Genomic DNA, 23,133 nt, shown 5'->3' on the forward strand with positions numbered 1-23,133 from the left:
CACAACCTATTTACGATGTGGCCTATCAAATGGACAGCTTGGATCATCCTATGGTCTGGACGGTACACTGTCATAGTGGGTTTGATTTGGGCACCAAGGAGGAGAACTTTGGGGCCCATCAACTGTTCCTGTTGTGGAGAGAGAGAGAGAGAGAGAGAGAGAGAGAGAGAGGTCTAGAGGTGGGAAACGTGCACTACATGATTCAAGGGGGTGGGGACACACTACGTCATAAAAGTTAAAAAAAAAAAAAAAAGGAATATAACCTCTGTTTAGAGTTAGCTGTTAAAGCCTAACGTTTAGCGTTAGCGTCCGGGGGAGGGGGGGTTGGGATATCAGCGCCCTATCTTTAAGCCATTGAATGGGCTCATTCTTGTAATAGAGGGTCGCTAGTAGTGGACAAGTGGTGTCAATGGATCCACTTCAGATCGGATCCACCTATGTCTTAATGACGATCCATTCAAATATTTTATCGGTCGGATCTAATTTGGAGTGTTCTTTGGATTCTACTTCTCGTGTCTTGAGCACGGTCCATTTCAAATCGGACCGTCCATCAGAGTGTCCTAGTAGGTCCTACTTACATTTTATACAGTTAAAATTTTAGAAAAGAGTGATGAAGAGGGTGAGTTCCAGTGTCACCAGTAGGGTGAGCGAAAACTTGAGAGAGAGAGAGAGAGATGAATTAAAAATATACTAAAAATCAGAATCGTTCAAAAAATACATATATATAAATTAATTTTACTAAAATACCCTGGAAATAATATTTAAAGTCATAAAAAATTAGAGGACCATCCCACTGTCTAGGCATAACTTATGAGTATGAACATTGGCTATGAATATTTGAAGTTTAAAACGGGTTACTCGTTTTGCAAGCTGCTCTGACAATGGCATAGTACGAGTACCATAACTGCTATTAATAGGGATATTTGGAAAGAGGATGACGAAGCGTACAAGATATCCAATTAACTAGGGGTGCAAGTTTGGCCCTGTTAGCCCTATCCGTCCTGAGCCCGAACAGGGTCAGGGCTGGATTTTCTAACCTTGAGGGCGGGTCAGGGTTCATTTTTTTTTTACCCTGACTCAGGTCGGGTGGGTTTTGGGTTAATGCCTCCGGTACCCTGACCCGCCGTGGGTCAGTCTACCGCGGATAGGTTTTTGAGCCGAATTTTTGAGCGAACAGGTAACCCTCGTCGGGCGACCGCCATGGGCCGGTCGATCGCGACGGTAAGAAATTTGAAAATAAAAAAGGCGCCCGATAAGGGCGGGCGACCGCGATGGCTCGGCATCTGTGCATGTTTCTTTTGCCAATGTTTTATATTATCTTGGATTGATGTTTCTTTAGATTATTATTATTAATTGTCTCTGTTGCCTGCATGTTGAATTCAAATTGTCTTATTTTGTTCCATTTCTCTGTTTATTGATCATTTGTTCCATAAGATAAGTTGTTGCTTTATTTTTGGCACTCTTAACCGGTATTTGCACTAGGGTCAATTAGGGCCGGCCCGGCCCTGCCCTGCCCAATCAGGGCCAATCAAGGCGGGCCAGGGCCAGCACAATATCCTGTAGGGTGGGTAATGGGTTGAGGTTTTCCAGCCCTGACTCAGGGTCAGGGCGGGTTAGGGCCGAGATAATGGGATCTAGTGTTGGGCTAGGGTTGTGCTGAAATCATTCTGCTATATTTATGTCCATTCTGCTAAAAGACAAGATACATGAGCACATGTTATCAAAACATGGTTGTGCTGAAATCATTATGCTATATTTACCTTATTTTGATCCTGTGGCGAATAAGTGTTAAGGTTGAGAGAGAGAGAGAGAGAGAGAGAGAGAGATGTTGACGGCAAACCAATCACCAGGACCACTTATTCACATGAATCACATACAATGCAAGAATCTTTGCAGGTTTTGTTTCTTATCTTCTTCTTTTATTTGGCTTATTTTTTCCTAAATTAATGTAACAAGTGTATAGTTTACGTAACTCCATTTCTTTCAACGTAAAAATTGATGTCCATTTTTACTTCGGAGAAACAGAGCCAACTTAGAAATCTGTTTGGTAACAAAAAAAAAAGGATTCACTAAAACAAGGATGAGTGCTCGAATCCTCACTAAAGGCCAAAAAAAAAAGGATCCACTACAACCATCCTGTAGTCTGAATCCAAGAACTTGTGGCCACAACAAAAACAAAGAGAGTTAAAAGTGGTACATAGCTCTTGACCCATACATATCAAGTGCTTGATCTAGACCCATACATGTCAAATGTACTTGCTCGAATTTTTTTATCGGCAAGACAACCCCAACTTTAGCCTGTTACAGTTGGTCCTTAATGATCTAGAATCTTGATCAATAGGTCGTCTTTAGCTTAAATCATTAACCCGTACGGGTGTGGCTCTTTGGCTTAAAGTCATGGGTATGCTCCCCATTGACGCGAGTTTGAATCCCCGGGGCTCACCAGATGGGCGTGGTTTACGGGTGATTGCATGCATCCGTAGGGAATAGTCCCGTGCGAAAAATTGGGGTGGGGATACCTTACATCATAAAAAGAAAAAGTTAAATGATTGATTTTTGGTAGAATTGATCTTGCAAAGGAGGCATTCATGTGGCACAGGACCAAGATCATGTAAAGGGGGTTACGAGTTTGCGTGTTTGAGTACATGCAGTTTATAGTCAACGCAATATTCACAACATCATAATCTCACCATTCTAGTATTAAATCTCTTCAACCTGTGTTAAATCAGCTTACGTGATGGGTAATTCATTGTTCTTGATTCAGTCCAATTAGATTTTTTTTTAGTTTCATTATTGAATTATTGCTCTGACCGATAAGAGAAAGAAGAGGCCAAACACAACACAATCATCTTAAGGGGACAATGGTCAGTCTGGTTCAGGGTATTTTTATCATCTTTACTAAAAAAAACAAAGGCAAAAATGTATTCAGATGCAAGACACACTCCATCAGACTTTTCGACAATGTGAGTCTCATCGGATTGAGGATTGGGTCTTGCTCCAATGAGACAGTGCAATGGACCCACATCATCTTTAGATGGCCCACTCATATAAAGTGTGATCCAACGGATCAGTCTGGGTCCGTTGAGAGGCCAAATGTTACTCATGTGAATATATATGGTGAGTGTGACGGGAAGAAATGGGACAGAAGGAAAAGATGAAAGGCCGTTCTGGAGTTTTTATAAGATGTCCCAATGGGTTACAAAGTGCGGCCCCATGTTTGAGGATCCAAACAAATGATTTGTTGGGCTCCAACACAAATAGGCCGTGCCCCAAAAATCATCTCCCAATGTTGCCACAAATGATAGAACAAAATAGTGAGGATTTTCCACCTATCATGGCATTCATCTGTTCCACAAACATGGAAAGTCTGGATATAACGATAAGAATCTGTATCAAAGGGGCATAACTCAAGCAATAAAGTTAAAACCATTTCTAACGATCAGCGCTCAAACTTCAAACAAAACTTCCAGGGACTGTTGGAATTAAGTGACAAGGAAAAACCCTTTTCAACCCAACCACAAATGATAGAACAAAAGAGTGAAACAAAAAAAAACCTATCATTTAAAAAAAAAAAGACCAACTCGCTAAGCCTTATCTGCTTTGGCAGCTGTAGCAGCAGCCTGTCCACGGAGACGACCCGTCCTCCTTGCGGCAATGAGACCCACCTTCTGCCCGGGAGGAGCATCACGACGCACGGTGCTCGCGTGTCCAATGTGCTGGTGGTTACCACCACCATGGGGATGCTCAACTGGGTTCATGGCTACACCACGCACCTTGGGCCAACAGTTCCTCTTTACTCTGTACTTGTGATACGCATTCCCTGCCTTGAGGAGAGGCTTCTCCGTCCTGCCCCCTCCAGCAACCTGGCCGATCATTCCACGACACCCACTTGGCACAATCTTCTTCGCCCCAGAAGGAAGCTTTATTCTGATATGATGAGGATATCAAATAGAATTATTTCCAAAACAACTTAAATAATATAAAAAACTCATCAAGACCCAAACATTCTGTTTGAATTACATGCTATCTTCAATTCGAAGTAAACTGTATCACCTGATATGATATAATTGTTTCCAAAGCAGGTTTAATAACATTAAAAACAAAAATCAAATCACAGCCAGGAGTAACCATCAACCCCGACATTCTGTTTTGAGTTGCATGCTATCTTCAATTCAAAATGGGCCACATCTCCTACAATCGGATGATAGATATTGGCAAGCTTCTGGCTCATCTCATTTAAAGCAGACCATGTAGAAAGCAATTTTAAAATCCTGTCTTCTTCGGAAAAATTTATGGCTTTAAATGGACAACAAGAATTCATAACTAAAAAGATAAAAAAACAGAGTAAAACCTGCAGACTAAGGCCCTGTTTGTTTAAGATTATGCTAAGAGATTGACAGTCGAAAACCAATTATTGGAGTCAAATTTGGTTTTGGAGTCACAATCGGTTGGCATAATCTCAATCAAACAGGGCCTGAATATGTTTCACATGAAACATGTTGCAGTCAAATCTCTCTACATCGAAAATCCTACACCCAGCAATCAAGAAAGAGTATATTTACATTTTATTTACTCTACGTAATGTATATGTAAATGGGCATTCCAAAGCAATGGTGTTGGATTAAACTGTTAAAGCACTTCCAACTCCTCCACTGGCTTCTAAAATCCATGATATTGCATTCTGTGCCATCGCTTATGCACTCATAAAATTTCAGCCAATGATGAGGGAATCCATCAATAAATTTGAGTTGGCACAACAGACAAGTGTACCCAGGCTTCTGACTACCTCACCATCAACATCTTCCGTAAACTTTAGATGTATCATCTGGTAATTAAGTGCAAAATATTTTAGACCTTCAACCCATCAGGCCAACCAAAGAGGACCTTTGAAATGCTTAAAACCTCACATGAGAAAAATAACAATAAAATGCCAATCTGAAGATAGACAGAAACCCAAAAGCAGGTGATTATTTTGTAATCCAATCATTCACTAACAAAGGATCCATGTACTTCCATGATACTATCATGTCTGATCTTGCAGCTATGTTTCTTCAACTTCAGAGCATTGTTTCCTAAGGGCAGCTTTGGATACCACCAAAATTAGTCCTTATTTGCAAATAATATCTGTTTAGGTTAATCGAATTTGCAAGGAAAACACTTCTAAAACAGGATCCCTCTCCTCTCTTCGCTCCTCATCTTGGTTCCTTCCATGATGAAAACCTTACTATCAGTCTGAAAAAACTGAGTCTCTTAGCTAGAGTGGACCCCCCAACCCCCACCCAAAAAAAAAATACCAACCCCGCGCACGCACGCGCGCGCGCACACACACACACACACCCCACCACGCTGACTCCTCAAAAGGTCGGGATAGGGTTATTGCCCACTGAAACGCGCTGAAGGTGTCACTGATTCCTAGGAGCGGAGTTAAACACAATTAATTACTGCTCAACTCGGCTAAAAAGAGATGTTATCATGAATACTTTTCGCCGCCCTATGTTTAATATAATAGAACGGCTATCAGTGGGTGCATGGCGGAGGAGCTTAGATACTCCTATATGATGAATAAAATAGATACTCCTGTTTTGGAAGGAAAGTATCCCTAATAAATTCTTAAACATGATAATCTACCATTAACATTCCCACCATAGGTCTTCGGGTGTGTCTATTTTGTCATGTTCTTGGTCTAACTAGAAACAAGTAGGATTCCCAATCACTCAAATATGTCTTCTTAGCTATTCTAGTCTACACAGAGGATACAAATGCATTTTTCATGCTGCATTCCTCGAAGATGTTCCCTATTTTTCCATTTATAGGTGACACAATTGTTTCTATGTCATTGGTGCCTCCCATGCCTCTTCCAATTATGGTTGATATTTTACTCATTGATCATTCAGTATCTCAAGTCCCTTGACAATGACACGCCCAGACATTGAATACAATGTATAACTAGACAATCCATGCAATTCTCTTGCCTTTACAATTGGGAAGTTTCTCTTGGCCTAGTGAGCTATCTCAAAGGGTCACTTGGAAAAGTTCTATTATATATGAATCCTGGGCACCTGAAGTCAGGATATTGCAATATTAGTTGCCAAGGACAACTAACTGAAAGGAAATCAACTACCAGCTACTCAGCTAGTGTACATTTGTTGGAGGTTGTCTAGTAATGTGGGGGAGCTAGAACCTATCAGAGGTGTTTCAATCATCGGCAGTGACCTAATGTGGTTGTCTTCCCTCCTGACAGAGATGGGTGTTGGAGTGTCTACTCTAATGAAACTTTACTAAGACAATTAGGTAGTTATTCACATTGCCTCTAATCAAGTGTTTCAAGAAAGAACTAAGCACATCAAAGTTATTTGTCATTTTGATCAGGAATAAGTGACTTCCAAGCTCATTACTACCCCACTTGTTTGTTCTACCTCTCAATTGGAAGATATATTTATAAAAGCGACTAGCAACCTTCCATGATGTCTTGGACCTGTCAGGTGTGCGCGACATCTATGCCAGCTTGAGATGTAGAAGAATTAGTGGTACACTGGGGTCCATATAGACATTTCATGGGGTTTATTGGGGATTTATATATGCTATAGGCATTGTAGGAATTTTTCCTTACATTATGAAATGCTCTCACTTAAGTGATTCAAGTGTGGGTCCTGTTAGGGTTTTCCCACTTACAAAAGAAATAAAATGTTAGTGGGTTGGGATCTCCAACCTCATGAACACTTTTCCTCTCCATCTCTTTCCTCCTCATCATGGTCACAATTCGAAACTAACAAGTAATGAACATATGAAAAAAAAAATGACTTATTCCAGAAGAGTTATGAAGCAAAGGATTTATAAGAAGCTTCCCCTATAACTCAGTTAGCTTAAGCAGTTCCAACATTGTGACTGAATGTATAGAAAGTGAGTAGTCTAATGAATTTAAGTACATAGCCATCCTAAGAACTCTATAAAGTTGTTCTACTTCAAGAGAGCATACAACAAAATGATTTTAAGGATTTTCTCTGTTTGCACGAATTCACTGAAAGACCATTTCTAAAGAGTAAAGACATTTAATATCGCCTCACCATAATGGTATTTTGTGTAAATGGCATTAAAATGTGCGTAGATAAAAAAAAAAGGAAGCACAATTTTGAAAACAAAGGAAACAAGATTCAGGAATTCCAGGAATGGCAAATCCCAATTCCAGATTCGTGTTTCCCTATTTCTAGGAATCATGTTTTTCAACCTTAAAGCTTGCAATCCCAGTTTCAAAACGTTGCATTTTCTGTCCCACGCTTCCCCATTTTATGCGAAGAAATTCAAATTACACTTCGGTAATGTGATTCCCTTGCATCAGACTCAGACTTCCCACTTTCCAGGGGTGGTTCAGTGGTTCTGGTAATCACGGTCTTCTTTTTAAATTTATGAAAAAATTCATATGTAAAGCATGAATAGATAATTAAGTGCATAATATTTTAGACCTTCAACCCATCAGGCCAACCAAAGAGGAACCTCACATGAGGAAAATAACAATAAAATGCCAATCTGAAGATAGACAGAAACCCAAAAGCACATGATTATTTTGTAATCCAATCATTCACTAACAGAGGAACCATGTACTTCCATGATAGTATACTATCATGTCTGATATTGCAGCTATGTTTCTTCAACTTCAGAGCATTGTTTCCTAAGGGCAGCTTTGGATACCACCAAAATTAGTCCTTATTTGCAAATAATATCAGTTAAGGTTAGTCGAATTTGCAAGGAAAACACTTCTAAAACGGGAATCCTATCCTCTCTTTGCACCTCATATTGGTTCCTTCCATGATGAAAACCTTACTATCAGTCTGAAAAAGCTGATAGTCTCTTAAGCTAGAGTGGATGACCCTCCCGCCCCCAAACCCCCGCGCTCTTGCGCGCACACACCCCCACCCCCACCATGCTGAAAGCAGATTGTTATGCACGTAACATTCCACCCCCCTTGAAATCAACCTTGTCCCCAAGGTTGGATTATTGGAGAAAAAATTGATTCCACCCGGGTCCCAAATCGTATTGGGCATGACTTTGCTGAGCAACACATCTGACATTGGAGTTCCACCATCAAAAACAACGACCGCGAACCTTTGAACTCCACCTTCAAAATCTCTTGTGATCAAGCTGGAAAAAAATATGATTTTTTATTGCGGCGCATCGAACCGATGAAATGAGCGAATGGGCCAACAAAATCAAGATGAGTCTTGGCATGACGTTCCACCAAATCATCTTCGCCGGCATCAATTTGCTCATTTTTCAGATTTAGCTTTCTTTCTTCTCACATTTCCTTGATCAGCATGCTAATTTTGTTCAGGCCTTCCGAAAATCGTCGTTGGTCTTCCATAAATTCTGGAAAAAAAAACTTGCAAATATCCCCACGCATTGAATCCAAGATCTCGTGGTATGTAGCCATGGCGCAAGATCGACTGCTCTGATACCACTTGTTACGAACCTAGATCGGTTCGAAACTGATTTGATCTTTTTAGAGGGAAGATCAGCCTCTTGACCCGCTTCGAGGGAAGGGTCGTCCTCCTTGTGCCCAAGACACAGTTCTCTAGAATAATTTCTTCACCCTTAAAACGACTGGTTACATATTATTTAAAGAGAAAACAACTCCCACATACCTAAACATTAGCAACCAACACCCTACGTGCCAACTCCTACACAATAGCAACTTTCCTAAAAACTTGCAAAATGATAAGAACATCCTAAAATCTACCCAAAACCCATGTTGCTTATCTCAAATGCCACATCAGCATGCTTATCCGAACAACCAAATGAAAGCAGATTGTTATGCACATAACATTGTCTTCCCTCTTGACAGAGATGGCTGTTGGAGTGTCTACTCTAATGAAACTTTACTAAGACAATTAGGTCATTATTCACATTGCCTCTAATCCAGTGTTTCAAGAAAGAATGAAGCACATCAAAGTTATTTGTCATTTTGATCAGGAATAAGTGACTTCCAAGCTCATTGCTACCCCACTTGTTTGTTCTATCTCTCAATTGGAAGATTTATTTATAAAAGCGACTAGCAACCTTTCATGATGTCTTGGGGACCTATCAGAAGTGCGCGACATCTACGCCAGCTTGAGATATAGAAGAATTAGTGGTACACTGGGGTCCATATAGGCATTTCACGGGGTTTATTAGGGATTTATATGTACTAAAGGCATTGTAGGAATTTTTCCTTACATTATGAAATGCTCTCACTTAAGTGCACTTAAGTGATTCAAGTGTGGGTCCTGTTTGGGTTTTCCCACTTACAAAAGAAATAAAATGTTAGTGGGTTGGGATCTCCAACCTCATGAACACTTTTCCTCTCCTTCTCTTCCCTCCTCATCATGGTCGCAATTCGAAACTAACAAGTAATGAAAATATGAAAAACAAAAAATGATTATTCCAGAAGAGTTATGAAGCAAAGGAATTATAAGAAACTTCTCCTATAACTCAGTTAGCTTAAGCAGTTCCAACATTGTGACTGAATGTATAGAAAGTGAGTAGTCTAATGAATTTAAGTACATAGCCATCCTAAGAACTCTATAAAGTTGTTTTACTTCAAGAGAGCATACAACAAAATGATTTTAAGGATTTTCTCTGTTTGCACGAATTCACTGAAAGACCATTTCTAAAGAGTAAAGACATTTAATATCGCCTCACCATAATGGTATTTTGTGTAAATGGCATTAAAATGTGCGTAGATAAAAAAAAAGGAAGCACAATTTTGAAAACAAAGGAAACAAGATTCAGGAATTCCAAGAATGGCAAATCCCAATTCCAGATTCGTGTTTCCCTATTTCTAGGAATCATGTTTTTCAACCTTAAAGCTTGCAATCCCAGTTTCAAAACATTGCATTTTCTGTCCCACGCTTCCCCATTTTATGCGAAGAAATTCAAATTACACTTCGGTAATGTGATTCCCTTGCATCAGACTCAGACTTCCCACTTTCCAGGCGTGGTTCTGGTAACCACGGTCTTCTTTTTAAATTTATTAAAATATTAATATGTAAAGCATGAATAGGGTGTATGAACAAAGTCACAAACAATATAGAGAGGAGTTAGAAGTTTAACTTTAGGAGGAATTTTTTTGAGAGGGAGTTGGATCAGATAGCTAGAATGTTGGAGATGGTGCAGACTTCTTGCCATATCAAGAATTCTAGGGAAGATAAAAGGGTTTGGATCCGGTGCTCCTTTGGGGATTTTAGCTTCAAGTCATTCAAGAACCAAGTGTTCCCTGGCCAAGGACTCTCACCTCTCTAAGATTTGGGACATCCCGGCCCCACCCAGGGTCTGCGCATTCGGATGGACAGCCTTCCTAGACAAAATCCTTACGGTTGACCACTTGCGCAACCACAACATGTTAATCATCGACCATTGTGCCTCATGCGGGGCATTAGGAGAGATGGTTGATCACTCTTTCTTGCATTGTAAGCTGTCCAGGTAGGTATTGAGGAGAGTGCTAAATAGGTTTGACTTGGTTTGGGTATTCCTGTTGAGGATGAGTGACTTGTAGACTGTAGGTTCTTTGTTGCGCAACCGCAACATGTTAATCATCGACCATTGTGCCTCATGCGTGGCATTAGGAGAGATAGTTGATCACTCCTTGCATTGTAAGCTGTCTAGGGAGGTATGGAGGAGAGTGCTGAATAGGATTGACTTGGTTTGGGTATTCCTGTTGAGGATGAGTGACTTGTTAGACTGTAGGTTCTTTGTGCCATGGCTAAAGAAAGGAAAGATTCTTTGGAAGGTGGTCGTTCTTGCTACCATCTGGTTTCTATGGAAGAGCATGGGTTCCACCAGAGCCGAGAAAGCTAAAACTGATTTTTGATGGGTCAAGCATCGGCATCACTAGCCTAGCTAGAGACAGCCTGGTGGTAGAGTGGGACTTCCTAAATGTGATTAGATGGTTGAAGGGGAGCCTTTCCCGCCCGTGGAGATTTGCACATCAGATTGACAAAATTCAGGATCGGGTGCTCAGTTCTAGTATTGCCTTCCAGCAACGAGGGCAAATGCAGAGGCAGATAGGCTAGCCAGAGCCAGTGTAGCCAAGGAAAGGCTGGAGTTGTTTATTCTTTTGCCTTCTCGACCTAGTTCTTTTATTGTACATTTTTTCTCTACCATTTCCTTCCCCTTTCATGCTTGCTGTATTGACCATTTCGGACGTTTGGGTTTGTATTGACCATCTCGGTTGCTTGGGTTTGCCCTTTGGTGCTAATAAAATTTCATCATTTCAAAAAAAAAGAAACAATATATAGAGGGAATAGTAGGAAAGAAGCCAACCTAGCTGATATGCTCAAAGAGAAAATCTAGGCCAATCTAAACTGATACCAATCTGCAGATGATGCATTAACAAGTTGAGTCAGTACCAGCACCAGTATAGTGCTGTAAGACAGTTGTGAGGCCAGCCATGTTGTACGGCTCAAAATGTTGGACACCAAGTAGCAGCATGTGCATAAGATGAGTGTAGCGAAGATACGAATGCTTAGATGGATGTGCGGCCACACAAGGTTAGATAGTATTAAAAATGAAGACATTCGGTGGCACCAATTGCGAAGAAGATGAGAGAGCACTGCTTAAGATGGTTTGGACATATCCAACGTAGGCCTTTGGATGCTACAGTGAGAAGAGGTAACTTGTGCCAAGTTGATGGAGTAAAAAGAGGTAGGGGCAGACCGAAAACAACTTGGATAGAGACAGTGAGGAGAGACTTGATAGCTAGGAACATAACAAAGAACATGACCTTGGATAGGATAGAATGAAAGAAAATGATCCACGGAGAAGAACCCAACTAGAGCCAGGATTAGAGCCGAGTAGATTCCTTTCACCTTCTTCATGAAATTTATCTAAAGGATTCATTTAGCTGACCCCAACTAGTTTGGGACAAAGGCTTTGTTGAGTTGAGTTGAACTTTTTCCGTCACTGCTACTTATTGAATGAAGAGAGAATTCAATTGACACGTCATATTAGGAAAGTATTTACGAAATCAATAAAACACTTTCGAAATTTGTAGAGGGGTCATCCTCACAGTTTTTAAACCCAAAATGGTTTCCATAAGCACGAGCGACACCATTGATCCTAACTAAATCAGGGACAGATTTGGCTTTGTGACAGTAAAATGGCCATTGAAGTAAATTGTTATGGGCATCAATATGATTCAAAACCAATAGAGGGCTGCTATGGTTATCCAATTAAACCAAACTCTCAATTATAAAGTGTACAAACTTAAGGGACAGCAGCTATGCTTCAAAGCAAAATAAATCTGGTTTTTATATAAAAAATATATTTCAAGGACAGCCGCCCTATTGGATATCCTAAAACTGACAATTTGGTATCGAATCCCATAGATCTACACACTGTTTAATCCAATTATAGTAAAAAAAAAAAAAAAAACGATTTTCTACATTTGTAGGAAGAAATAGCCTCACAAACCTAGAAACTTCGAAGGATGAGTTATGCCAAAACAGGAGGTGATTCATTCAAACAAAGATCAAGACAATAAAGTTCATACATCTGTGGGACAGAAATTATGCAGTGATGAACATCAATCGTATGCACTTTAAGTCATCTAAAATTACAACTCCAAAGCATACAAGCTGTAGAACAGCAACTATATTGTGCTAGGAAACAATATATACTTCTATCCCAACACACAATCATAACCATAGAACATTTAACCTGTTGTTTGGTTGCTTGAACTGTTGGTAAGAAAAAAATTCTTCTCAAGCTTATTTTTGGTTCCTGGGATTATTTTGGGATGGGATGAAAAGGCAATCATTACAAGAGTAGGATTAAAAAAATTCACCACAAGCAATCATTACAAGAGTGGGATTAAAAAAATTCTAGTGCTAAAAGGCAACCAAGTATGGGATGGGACCAAAATTTTACTAAAACTTCCTAGGACAAAAATTTTACTGGCAACCAAACGGAGCATAAAGAAAACAAAGAAACCTTATAAAACTCCGAAGATACAAAGAAAAACATCAAATACTGATAAGATCCTCAATCGAATACGACAAGGAAGATGATGTATTCTATTAAATATAGCATAAAATCACATAAAATGTTCTCTTCGAGAGGAACGATTTTTCCAATTCACCTTTCGATTATGCAAGATTTCTCATGATAGCTCTCTTTTCTCTCAGCTTCCAATTTATCCCTTCCTCATTCAAATTCAAAATCTAAATAAAATTCAAATTAACTACTAGAGAGATTCTCTCATAATCTCCCTCCTAATTACAATCACTATACTACCCTATCATTCTTAGCCATTATTCAAATTCAAATTAACTAATAGAGAGATTCTCTCCTAATGTACCTCCTAATTACAAGCCATTATTCAAATCCAATTTAACTTAGAGATTTTCTCTTAATCTCGCTCCTAATCTTATCCACATACCATTCTTAGCTATTATTCAAATTCAAATGATCTACGGTTGGATTGTGGCAATATTGACGGCTAGGATCATCATGCATGAATCCTGCCTAGGTTTGTATCATACCTCCCCCCCATTGAAGAAACCTGGTCTTCCAGGTTCATCTTTGAAGTTGTCATCGACCCTACCTTCATCAACCTCGTCCAACCACTTCCCTTCGATAACAAATAATTAATGTTTTACAACGATGCATTGGACTAAACTTCTCATCGCAATTGTAGTATAAACCCTTATCACAACGTTCTTTAGCCTCGATTGGTCTTAAGTGTTCTAGAGGGAGGAAGATGATTACTTGATCCAATTGGAGTCTGCAGGTCTAATAGAGGGTTCCGTGGTGTCGGGGCCCTAGCGTGATATCAAAGATCTTTTCTTGTTAATCGTTTGCATGTGCTAAGCATGCTGCCAACGTTCATCCTGAGCCAGGATCGAACGCTCCATGAGATTCATAGTTGCATTACCTACCATAGAAATGGAATCGATTGCCCCTGATAAGAATCAAACAAAAAAAGCATTGTGCCATCAGCTTCTCCTCTTGAGATCAAGCAAGGGCAATGATGTGAATCAAAGTACCCGGACGTAGTACTTGAACCTCATGAAGAATGTCCTATCTAAATCCACTGATAAAGCAGCTCTTTAAGAATGATTCTGTGAGCCCATAGGTTCGATTGGCGAGTCTTTCAAACTGGAGTTGATATTCTCGAACGATGGTCATTTGAGAGAGCCTAATCAATGATCCGGTGAAATCTTCAAATTGGCTCGGTCCAAAATAAACACAAAAAGCCTCATCGAATTAAGGCCAGGACAGTGTACCTTTCATCTTCTCGTACCATTGGATGGCCCCCTTCTCAAGATGGATGGATACAATTTATATGCGACCTCCCTCTTGTACTTGATAAAATGAGAAGTAATTCTCAGCCCTATAGACCAAGCCAGTCAAAAATCCACATCAAACTTCGGAATATCAAACTTGGGTGGGCGTGAAGATGTCGGTGAAACATATCTTCATATCGTGGGGCTGATGGTGGAGGTCGTGATTAAGGTTGGGGGCTTGATTGTTGTGATCGGTTCTTGATCGAACCAATCTCCACTTGCATCACTTGTATCAACAATGCTACTTATCAAATCCCACGTGAATCGTTGCTACCAACTTGCCAAAATGATCCTCCATGTGATCGATCTCCTTGGCAAGCTTTGTGTTAGTAACCATGGTGGATCGAAATGCACTTATACTAGATGATTTTTTTTTATTTTTTTATTTGTTTTAAAATGACTTATACTAGATGATAAGATCCCTAATCGAATACGATAAGGAAGATGATCTACAATTCTATTCTATTAAATATAACTGAAAATCACATGAAATGTTATCTTCAAGGGGAACTATTTTCCAATTCATCTCTTAATTTCTTATTTATCCTATCATTATTCAAATTCAAATTAACTACCAGAGAAATTCTTTCGTAATCTCCCTCTTAATTACAATCACTTTGTTTCTTGGCCATTATTCAACTTCAAATTAACTAGTAGAGAGATTCTCTCCGAATCTACCTTCTAATTAGTAATTACAAGCCATTATTCAAATTCAAATTAACCACTAGAGAGATTTTCTCTTAATCTCCCTTCTAATCTTATCAGCATACCATTATTGGCTATTATTCAAATTCAAAAGATTGACGGTGGTAGTGTGGCAACATGGGTGGCGCAATATGAGTGGCTAGGATTAATCATGCATGAATCATGCCTGGGTTTGCATCAAATACCTTTTAATAAAAATCATAAAATACCAAAACAAAAAATCAATTTCTCCCTAAAGTCCTTCCAAAACACCGAAAAAGAATAAAATACACGACAACAAAACATGAAAAAGCAAACAGAGGCAGCATTAACAAATACCCAATTCCCAGAAAAGGATAAACACAAGTGCATACACGAAAGAATGGTGTAAATCTATATACCTAGTGGTGCCATTATCAGGATTATGACTGATAACGATGGCATAATCACCCGAGGCTCTGGCAAAGAGACCGCGATCACCAACATGGTGTTCAACGTTGCAGACTACAGCACCTTCAGGGATGGATCGGAGGGGAAGAACATTTCCGACCATGAGATTGGCCTTCTTACCGCAATACACGAATTGTCCGGTGTACATGCCCTCTGCAGCAACGAATAGCTCTTTCTGATGCTTGTAACGGAAAGGGTGTCGGAACGTGACTCGGGCCAGTGGGGCTCCGCGGCCCGGATCGTGTATGATCTAGGTGATGACTCCCTTTAGGTAGCCATTCCTCTCGCCAAAGTCGAGGCTTCGGAATAGGGCTGGGCCCTTTCGGTGGTGGGTGTGGGACTTGAACAACGATCCTGCACCCTTACGCTGGGCTCGGATCACACGCCCCATCTCGGATCCTAGGGTTAGTATTAGGGTTTAAGGAAACGGAGGAAGAAGAAGGCAGTTTACACGATTAAGAAGATTTTATTTGCCCTAGAAAAAGAAAAGGGCGTATTTGGAAAACGGCCCTTCGTTTTTATTTTAATGACGCAATAGATCTAGGGTAATGATATTTTCACCCCCTCTGCAGTAGGAATTCGCCCCCTTATAACGTGAACAGTGGGCAACTTTAACGCTCTCTGAATTTTGACTTCAAATCATGTTAACAGGGGGCGAATGCGTACTTTAGGGGGATTTAAAATATCATCGCCCTAGATCTATACAGATTTCAAAATGGACTGTACACCCCATACTATAGGATGATCCAAACCGTCCATTTGATGAGCCACAATGTAAATAGGTTGTGCCCAAAAATTCATTTCTATAGGATGATCCCAACCTTCCTATCTATAGAGGAAGTGCATATTATTGAAACCCCTTCTAATCTTATCCGCATACCACAACTTAAGTAGGTTGTGCCCCAAAAGTTATTTCCATAAGATGATCCTAGCCTTCCGATCTATAGAGGTTTCAATAATATGCAGTTCCTCTATAGATCGACCCATTATTTAAGTTGTGGCCCATCACATGGACGGTTTGGATCATCCTATAGTGTGGTACATACAGTACTTTTTGAAAAATAAGCGACTATAAGGGCTTACACCACATAAAATCTCCTATTATCGAATAAAACTTGGTCCCGACGTGTGGAGGAACTCTGTCCCAATTTTTATTTTTATTTTATGAAAAATGACAATTTATTATAATAAGGATGGGGCAAGATCCCTCCCAATATTTAAAACAATCAAACCTTATAACAGTTACAAATGTGAAACAACTAACGTCTCATCCCTTAGCACTCCCGCTTTAGCTAGGCTATCAACCATCTCGTTTGCCGATCTCCTACAGTGTTCAATCCTAGGATCCAAAGGTCTTACTAAATCAATTACTTCCACAATTAAATTTTGTAATTTCTATGGTCCCTTTGAATCCTCCGAAGCCCACTGGGTACAAGCCCATTATCGTATTACAATACGTGGCCCCACGACGCATGGTGGGTCCCACTTCTGATGATCTGAACCGTTCATTTGATAGCCATGGGTAGTGGGTCCCATCTAAGAAACGACAGTATTCAAATGAACGGCTCAGATCAGTCAAGGGTGGGGACCCACTATGCCGTGGTGGAGCGCCACATTTTATTACAGCGAGGTCTCACCCATTGCAGAGTGATGTGTGAAAAATGCAACGAACGTGAGGTATTACGAGGATGATATCATACACTTTACCATGTTATTAGGGTCCTTTCAAGATTTGTATCCAGAGTATTTAGTGTTGCAGACTTTTACATAAATTTTTAGAGAATAGAGGATTGCTAAAATGAAGAGCATACTTGCAAAGACGGGCTGCAAAGGAGCTACAAGTGGACTATCTCATCGAATTGCATTTTTATTTGCCCAAGAAAATGTAAATTGAAATGAATAATAAGTGCAATTTGGTCCGATGTGGGTGCCCTTGTAGTCAGGGGTGGAGCCACATATAGCATGGAGCCCCCCCCCCCACACACAAACCACACACAATGACAAACCACACACAATGACTTGCAAAATCCCTTTTACCACACACAATGACTTGTCCCTTTTACCACACACAATGACTTGCAAAATCCCTTTTATAACAAGTAGTGGTTTTACCGGCGTTCTCGAACGCCGCTAAATGTTAGAAAGACATTTACTCGTGAACCCCGGTAATAGTAAGCGTTTGGTCCGATGGGGTTGCCCTTGTAGTCAGAGGTGGAGCCACATATAGCATGGAGCCTCCCCCCCCCAAACCACACACAATAACTTGCAAAATCCCTTTTATAACCAAAACAAGAAGAGGGATTTTGCCGGCGTTCCAGAACGCCGCTAAAAGTCGTAAAGACATTTACAAGCTTTCGTGAACCCCGGTAATAGTAAGCGTCCACACCTCCTTCCCCCGCCAAAATGCATTGTAAAGTAGTCTGGCCCTCCCAAGTGTAAATTCCTGGCTCCGCCCTTGCTTTGTAGTTGATCTTTTTTTTTTGCAAGAGATCCCTTCAATTTAGCATTCCTCTAGAGAATATTATGTACTAGAAAATAAGCCTGTCATAACATCCATTTTTGGTTCAGAAAATACTTAATTTTCCTTTTGATTACGTATAATCATATATTTTCTTTGGATTATTATTCGCGAATGCATATTATATGTGCCTCTAGTAATCTTTGCCTAGAGATGAATCGACTTAACCAGAGTTTTCTATAGTAGTAAGGAATTTTTTCTTCATATAAAAATCTCTACAATTAAGGAAGCAGAAAGTTACAGTTAAAATTTCGAAGGGAAAGGCCAATCCTCCATAGCTATCTGTCTAGCCTTTTGCTCTGCCATTTACTTCATTTGGTCTGAAAGGAACAACAGAGTGCATGGCCACCCACCAAGTCATAAGCAATCCGTCCTGCACACAATCCTGTCTACCATCAGATCTCGTCTTATACATCTCAGCCTCCCGGACATACCCTCACCACAAGCCGACCTTGTAGCGCACAATTTTAACCTTCCACTGCATCACGCAACATCTGAACCCTAATTCTGCACATGGTTAGCTCCAGCTTCTTCGGAACTCAAGCTCAATACGGATGCGTCGATGACAGAAACCTCAGCAGCTGGAAAGATAGTTTATGGTTAACACTATGATAATGGTGAAGGCAACACTTGGAAAGATAGTTTATATTAAGAGGAAGTCTAAACTGAAGGGAGCCCTTGCAAAAAAGAGGTGAAAGGGCTCCCCCATTGGCTGCACATCACCATCATGTTTGACTTTTTAACCGTTATTGCATGATGGTGATGTGCAGCCAATAGGAGAGCCCTTTCACCTCTTTTTTGCAAGGGCTCCCTTCAGTCTAGAATTCCTCTTATATTAAACTAGGCTTGGATACATGATAATGATGAGGAAAACTGGAATTATTTAAAATAGTTCAAACCCCTGTCATAAAAGGCCGATATATCACCTTCAACTGTGTGTGAATGGCAACTTTCGGTAAATGATGCTTGAATAGTTCCACATATGAAAATGAAATGTTATTGGTCGTGATGAAAGATCAGTTCGCAAACTATGTTGTGCAGTAGATTCTTGAGATAAAAGTTGTGTTAAGCAGAATGAAATGAGACTGATGCAGAAAGACATAAGAGACTTTTGGTTAGAAACATAGTATATATACACACCCCAATACTGTCAGAATGTTGGTGGTGTAAAATTCGATAAGGATTTGTGAATTTTCACACATGTTTTCTTTTCATTTCTTTATTTCTTCCTTCCCCTACAGTGTGCCAACAAATTGTCATACCTACTTATTGTATTGTAAATTATAGGTACTTTGAGCAACATTTTCTAAGAAGGTACACTCTTATATCTTATATCTATTAAGTATTAAAAATAAGAGATTATAAATTACCAACATAGGTACAATGCATAAGATATAAGCGATTATATATTTAGGAAACCTTAATTACAATATCAGTTCCTGGCTTGAGCATAGGATATAAGAGATTATAAATTAAGGGAAATGATAAATTGACCCCTTTTGTTTACATGGGAAATGATAATCTCTTATAACAGTAATGAACAAAGCATGGTGGGTAATTAAGCTTTTTATCTATATTTACAATCTCTTATATCCTATGTTCAAGTCAGGAATTGATATTGTAATTAAGGTTTCCTAAATATATAATCTCTTATATCTTATGCATTGTACCTATGTTGGTAATTTATAATCTCTTATTTCTAATACTTAATACTTAGAAAATGTTGCTCAAAGTACCTATAATTTAAAATACAATAAGTAGGTATGACAATTTGTAGGCACAAAGTTCCTGGCTTAATTACAATATCAGTTCCTAACAACAGTAATGTAGAGAAAAAAGCTTGTGAGCATAAAGTAAGGGAACGTGGAGATCCGTTCGTCTTCTCCTTGGATGTAGGCAAACTATCGAACACAAACCATTTTTGTGTTTATGTGTGACTGTTCTCTTATACAAAAGTGAGCCGGGAAATGGCTTTCCGCGAAATTGCCCACCATGCTTTGCTCCTTAATTACTTTTTCCATAATTTGATCCGGGTTTATGTTCATACTATTTTTATAATGTGGGTTTCATCTAAGGAAGTGGAGAGCGAGAAAAAGGATTGGGACTCACAATTGGTTGGCACAGTCTCAAACAAACAGAGCCTAAAAGATTATGACAACTGATTGTGAACCCCAAAACTATTATTGGATCCGAACTTAAAATGTAATTTTGGGTCCAAGAATCAGTTTGGGGCTCACAATCGGTTGTCACAACCTAAAACGAACATGTCTTTTAATTTAGTTGCTATAATTCCCAACTCGTTGCACTAGGTAATGAAAGGGTGGTCATGAGGTGAGATGGTGTGTATTACCAAAATAAGGAAAGGAGGTGTCCCGCGTCAAAATAACAATTAAGGGCACGTTTGGCTTACATGATTTTTTTTCATGATAAACTAGTGTCTAAAAGTGGTGAGAGTGGGGTAGGGCAGTGAAGTTCCTAAAAATTAGGAAACTGATGTCTTGTGAGTAGTGGGTAAAAACTAGGAAATAAGAAACTCTACTCAAAATAGGATTGACTTTTTCCTTATGTTTAGCCACTTATAACTCTTGCCCTCTGCCTCTCTCACCACTTGGAGGCACTAATTTATGATGAAAAAAAGAAAGAAAGAAAAATCCTAGCTACACATGGGGTAAAAGTTGCATTGGGCTCTCATGTCATGACCACATGCCCAACACAAGAGCACAAGAAGAGAAAATAGATGCCTAATACAACGTTGTATATCATGTGATATACTCAGTTAAGGGTGTCAATTTTGGCTCGGGCTCGGAAGCTCGCTCGAGCTCGGCTCGAATCCTTAACGAGCCGAGTCAAGCCGGCTCGCCTTAACGAGCCGAGCCCGATTTAGGCCAGGCTCGGCTCGGCTCGGCTCTTTAAGGCTCGTTAAGAATTTAATATATTTAAATAAATATATATATATATATATATATATATATATATATTATATTAATATATACATTAAAAGGGTTGTCCAGTGAGTGAAAGGGGGGGGGGGGGTGTCACTTCATTTTTGGAACCCCATTTGTTACTAGGACAACCCCCCATAGTGTAAAAAAAGTAGTCAAATTACACTAGTAGGGCTGTCAAGGGAAGATGAGGGGTGTGAACTTAATATAACCCGAGCTCGGTAAGGCTCGCGAGCTTGACCGAGCCGAGCCGAGCTTTTGAGCTTAACGAGCCGAGCCGAGCCTGGCCAAGCTCGGCTCGGCTCGACTCGTTTACACCCCTATACTCATTCAATATCTTGCTTCTGGTAAAACGTCTTGGGTGGAGAGTTCCTCTTTATGGTATTATGACAACTGATTGGGAGCCCCAAAGCTAATATTGGCATCGACTTTAAACGTAATTTTGGGTCCAAAAGGCTCACAATCGGTTGTCGCAATCTAATACCAACATGGCTTGAGATTTTTAATTAGTTGCTATAATTCCCAACTCATTGCACGAGGTAATGAAAGGGTGGTGAATTTGTGCCTCTTCGGAAAGGCACGGACTATGTCGCTCTCTTTAAGGTGAATTTGTGCCTCTGCGGAAACTAATTCCGATGCAGCAAATTATTGACGTAATCACCCCCAGGATACAATAGCCCGACGCACTGTCGATCTCTAAGAACTGCACGATCTAAGAGATTCGAACACTCCAAATGAAGCATGTGTGGAACCTTCTTCAAAACAGAGACACTCCCTGGAACCACTGGTTTCTCGCCAAATACGTAAGAAACAGATTCATTTCATGGCAAGCGATCCAGAACAAACTGTCAACAAAAGATAGACTTCATTTTCTTTCTTCCTCTGATGATTCCCGTTGTCCTCTCTATAAATCTGACCGGGAAACGAGGGATCACCTTTTTTTCTCTTGTTCTTTCTCGGCATGGGTATGGCGTTCCCTCCTTCGAGGGATTTCTGATAGAAAAAAGCAATTCACCTCCCTCATTGCAAAAGAGGAGTGGATACAGAAGAAATTTAAAGGAAACACTCAAGCTGCTACCACTGTAAAGATTGCATTCTCTGGTACCATCTACTTTATTTGGCTTGAAAGAAACTAAAGAGTGTTTGAAGGTAAGGCCTCCCACAAGCAAGATATTCTCAGTAGCATTCTTCTGTCCACGCGTATCAAAGTGCTGCACCTGAAGCTTCAAGATAGTTCGAGTGATCTTGCGATCAAGATCGCATCACATTTTAACCTCCCTCTTTTTCATAAACAAAAGCCCACCAAATTCTGCAGATGGATTCCGTCGGATGGGCTCCAACAGAAGCTGAATTGTGATGCGTCTCTAAACTCCGATGGAAGATCCGTGGGGGGCATTATACGAAACAGTTCAGGGGATCCCCTGGGATGCTACTCTCTTTGTATCCCACCTGCTGCCATTCACGAGCTGAAAAATGGTGGGCCTACTCCATCAAGACCTTAGGTGTAAAATGATTGGCCCCACCCCATAAAAAATATGACGTGTAAAGCGATGGCCCCATCCTATAACTTGAGGTGTAAAATAGTGCGCACCATCCTATATGCATGGGTTTGGGCAATGGGCCCAACAGATCAAAACATGAGGTGTAAAATGTTGGGCCCCACACATTCTAGGTTTGGTTATATATTCTTGGACCCCTCCCATCATAGCTTGATGGGTATAATAGTGGGCCCAACCAACTGCTCAAGTCCTACCATTGTCCAGCCCATAGTTAGCAAAACGTGATTCGCCAAAAAAAACGGGACGGCAAAAATTCGAGTTTAATATGGTAATGGTTAAAAAAAAAAGGGAAACACAAGAAAATGAGTTTAGAATTTTGTCATTTACAAAATATGGTAGGATAAAATTGGAAAGTTGGCATAAAAAAACGTGTTTAAAACGTTTAAAATGCATTTTAAACATGTTTAAAATATTTGCCTAAAAATAACGGAGTTTTATTTGTTGTGAAAGTTTTAAACGGCACCCGAGTAAAACTCGTTTTTTCAAAAAAAAAAAAAACAAAAAAAACAAAAGGGAGTTTAAAACGGAGTTTTGCTAATTATTGGCCAGCCTAACTGCTGTCGACTGCATTTAGCCATCCTCACCGATCCAATCATATAAAAATGAGGCAGAAGTGGGGCCCAATGAATGCCATCTAAGAAGGAAACCAACATCTACCACATGTA

General features: G+C 40.0%; 1 pseudogene across 1 annotated transcript; it reads right to left on the reverse strand.

Moving 5' to 3' along the window:
* Positions 1-3,415: 3,415 nt before the first annotated feature.
* Positions 3,416-15,855, reverse strand: LOC143882556 (large ribosomal subunit protein uL2-like; annotated as a pseudogene). The gene is made up of 2 exons (XR_013252266.1): positions 15,401-15,855; positions 3,416-3,927 (listed from the first exon to the last, which is right to left on the reverse strand). The product of XR_013252266.1 is annotated as a large ribosomal subunit protein uL2-like (transcript).
* Positions 15,856-23,133: the final 7,278 nt, after the last annotated feature.

The sequence above is a fragment of the Tasmannia lanceolata genome, unplaced genomic scaffold, assembly GCF_043159265.1.
Source record: "Tasmannia lanceolata isolate RefF3 unplaced genomic scaffold, GAP_Taslan_0.1 ptg000008l, whole genome shotgun sequence".
Lineage (NCBI taxonomy): Eukaryota > Viridiplantae > Streptophyta > Magnoliopsida > Canellales > Winteraceae > Tasmannia > Tasmannia lanceolata.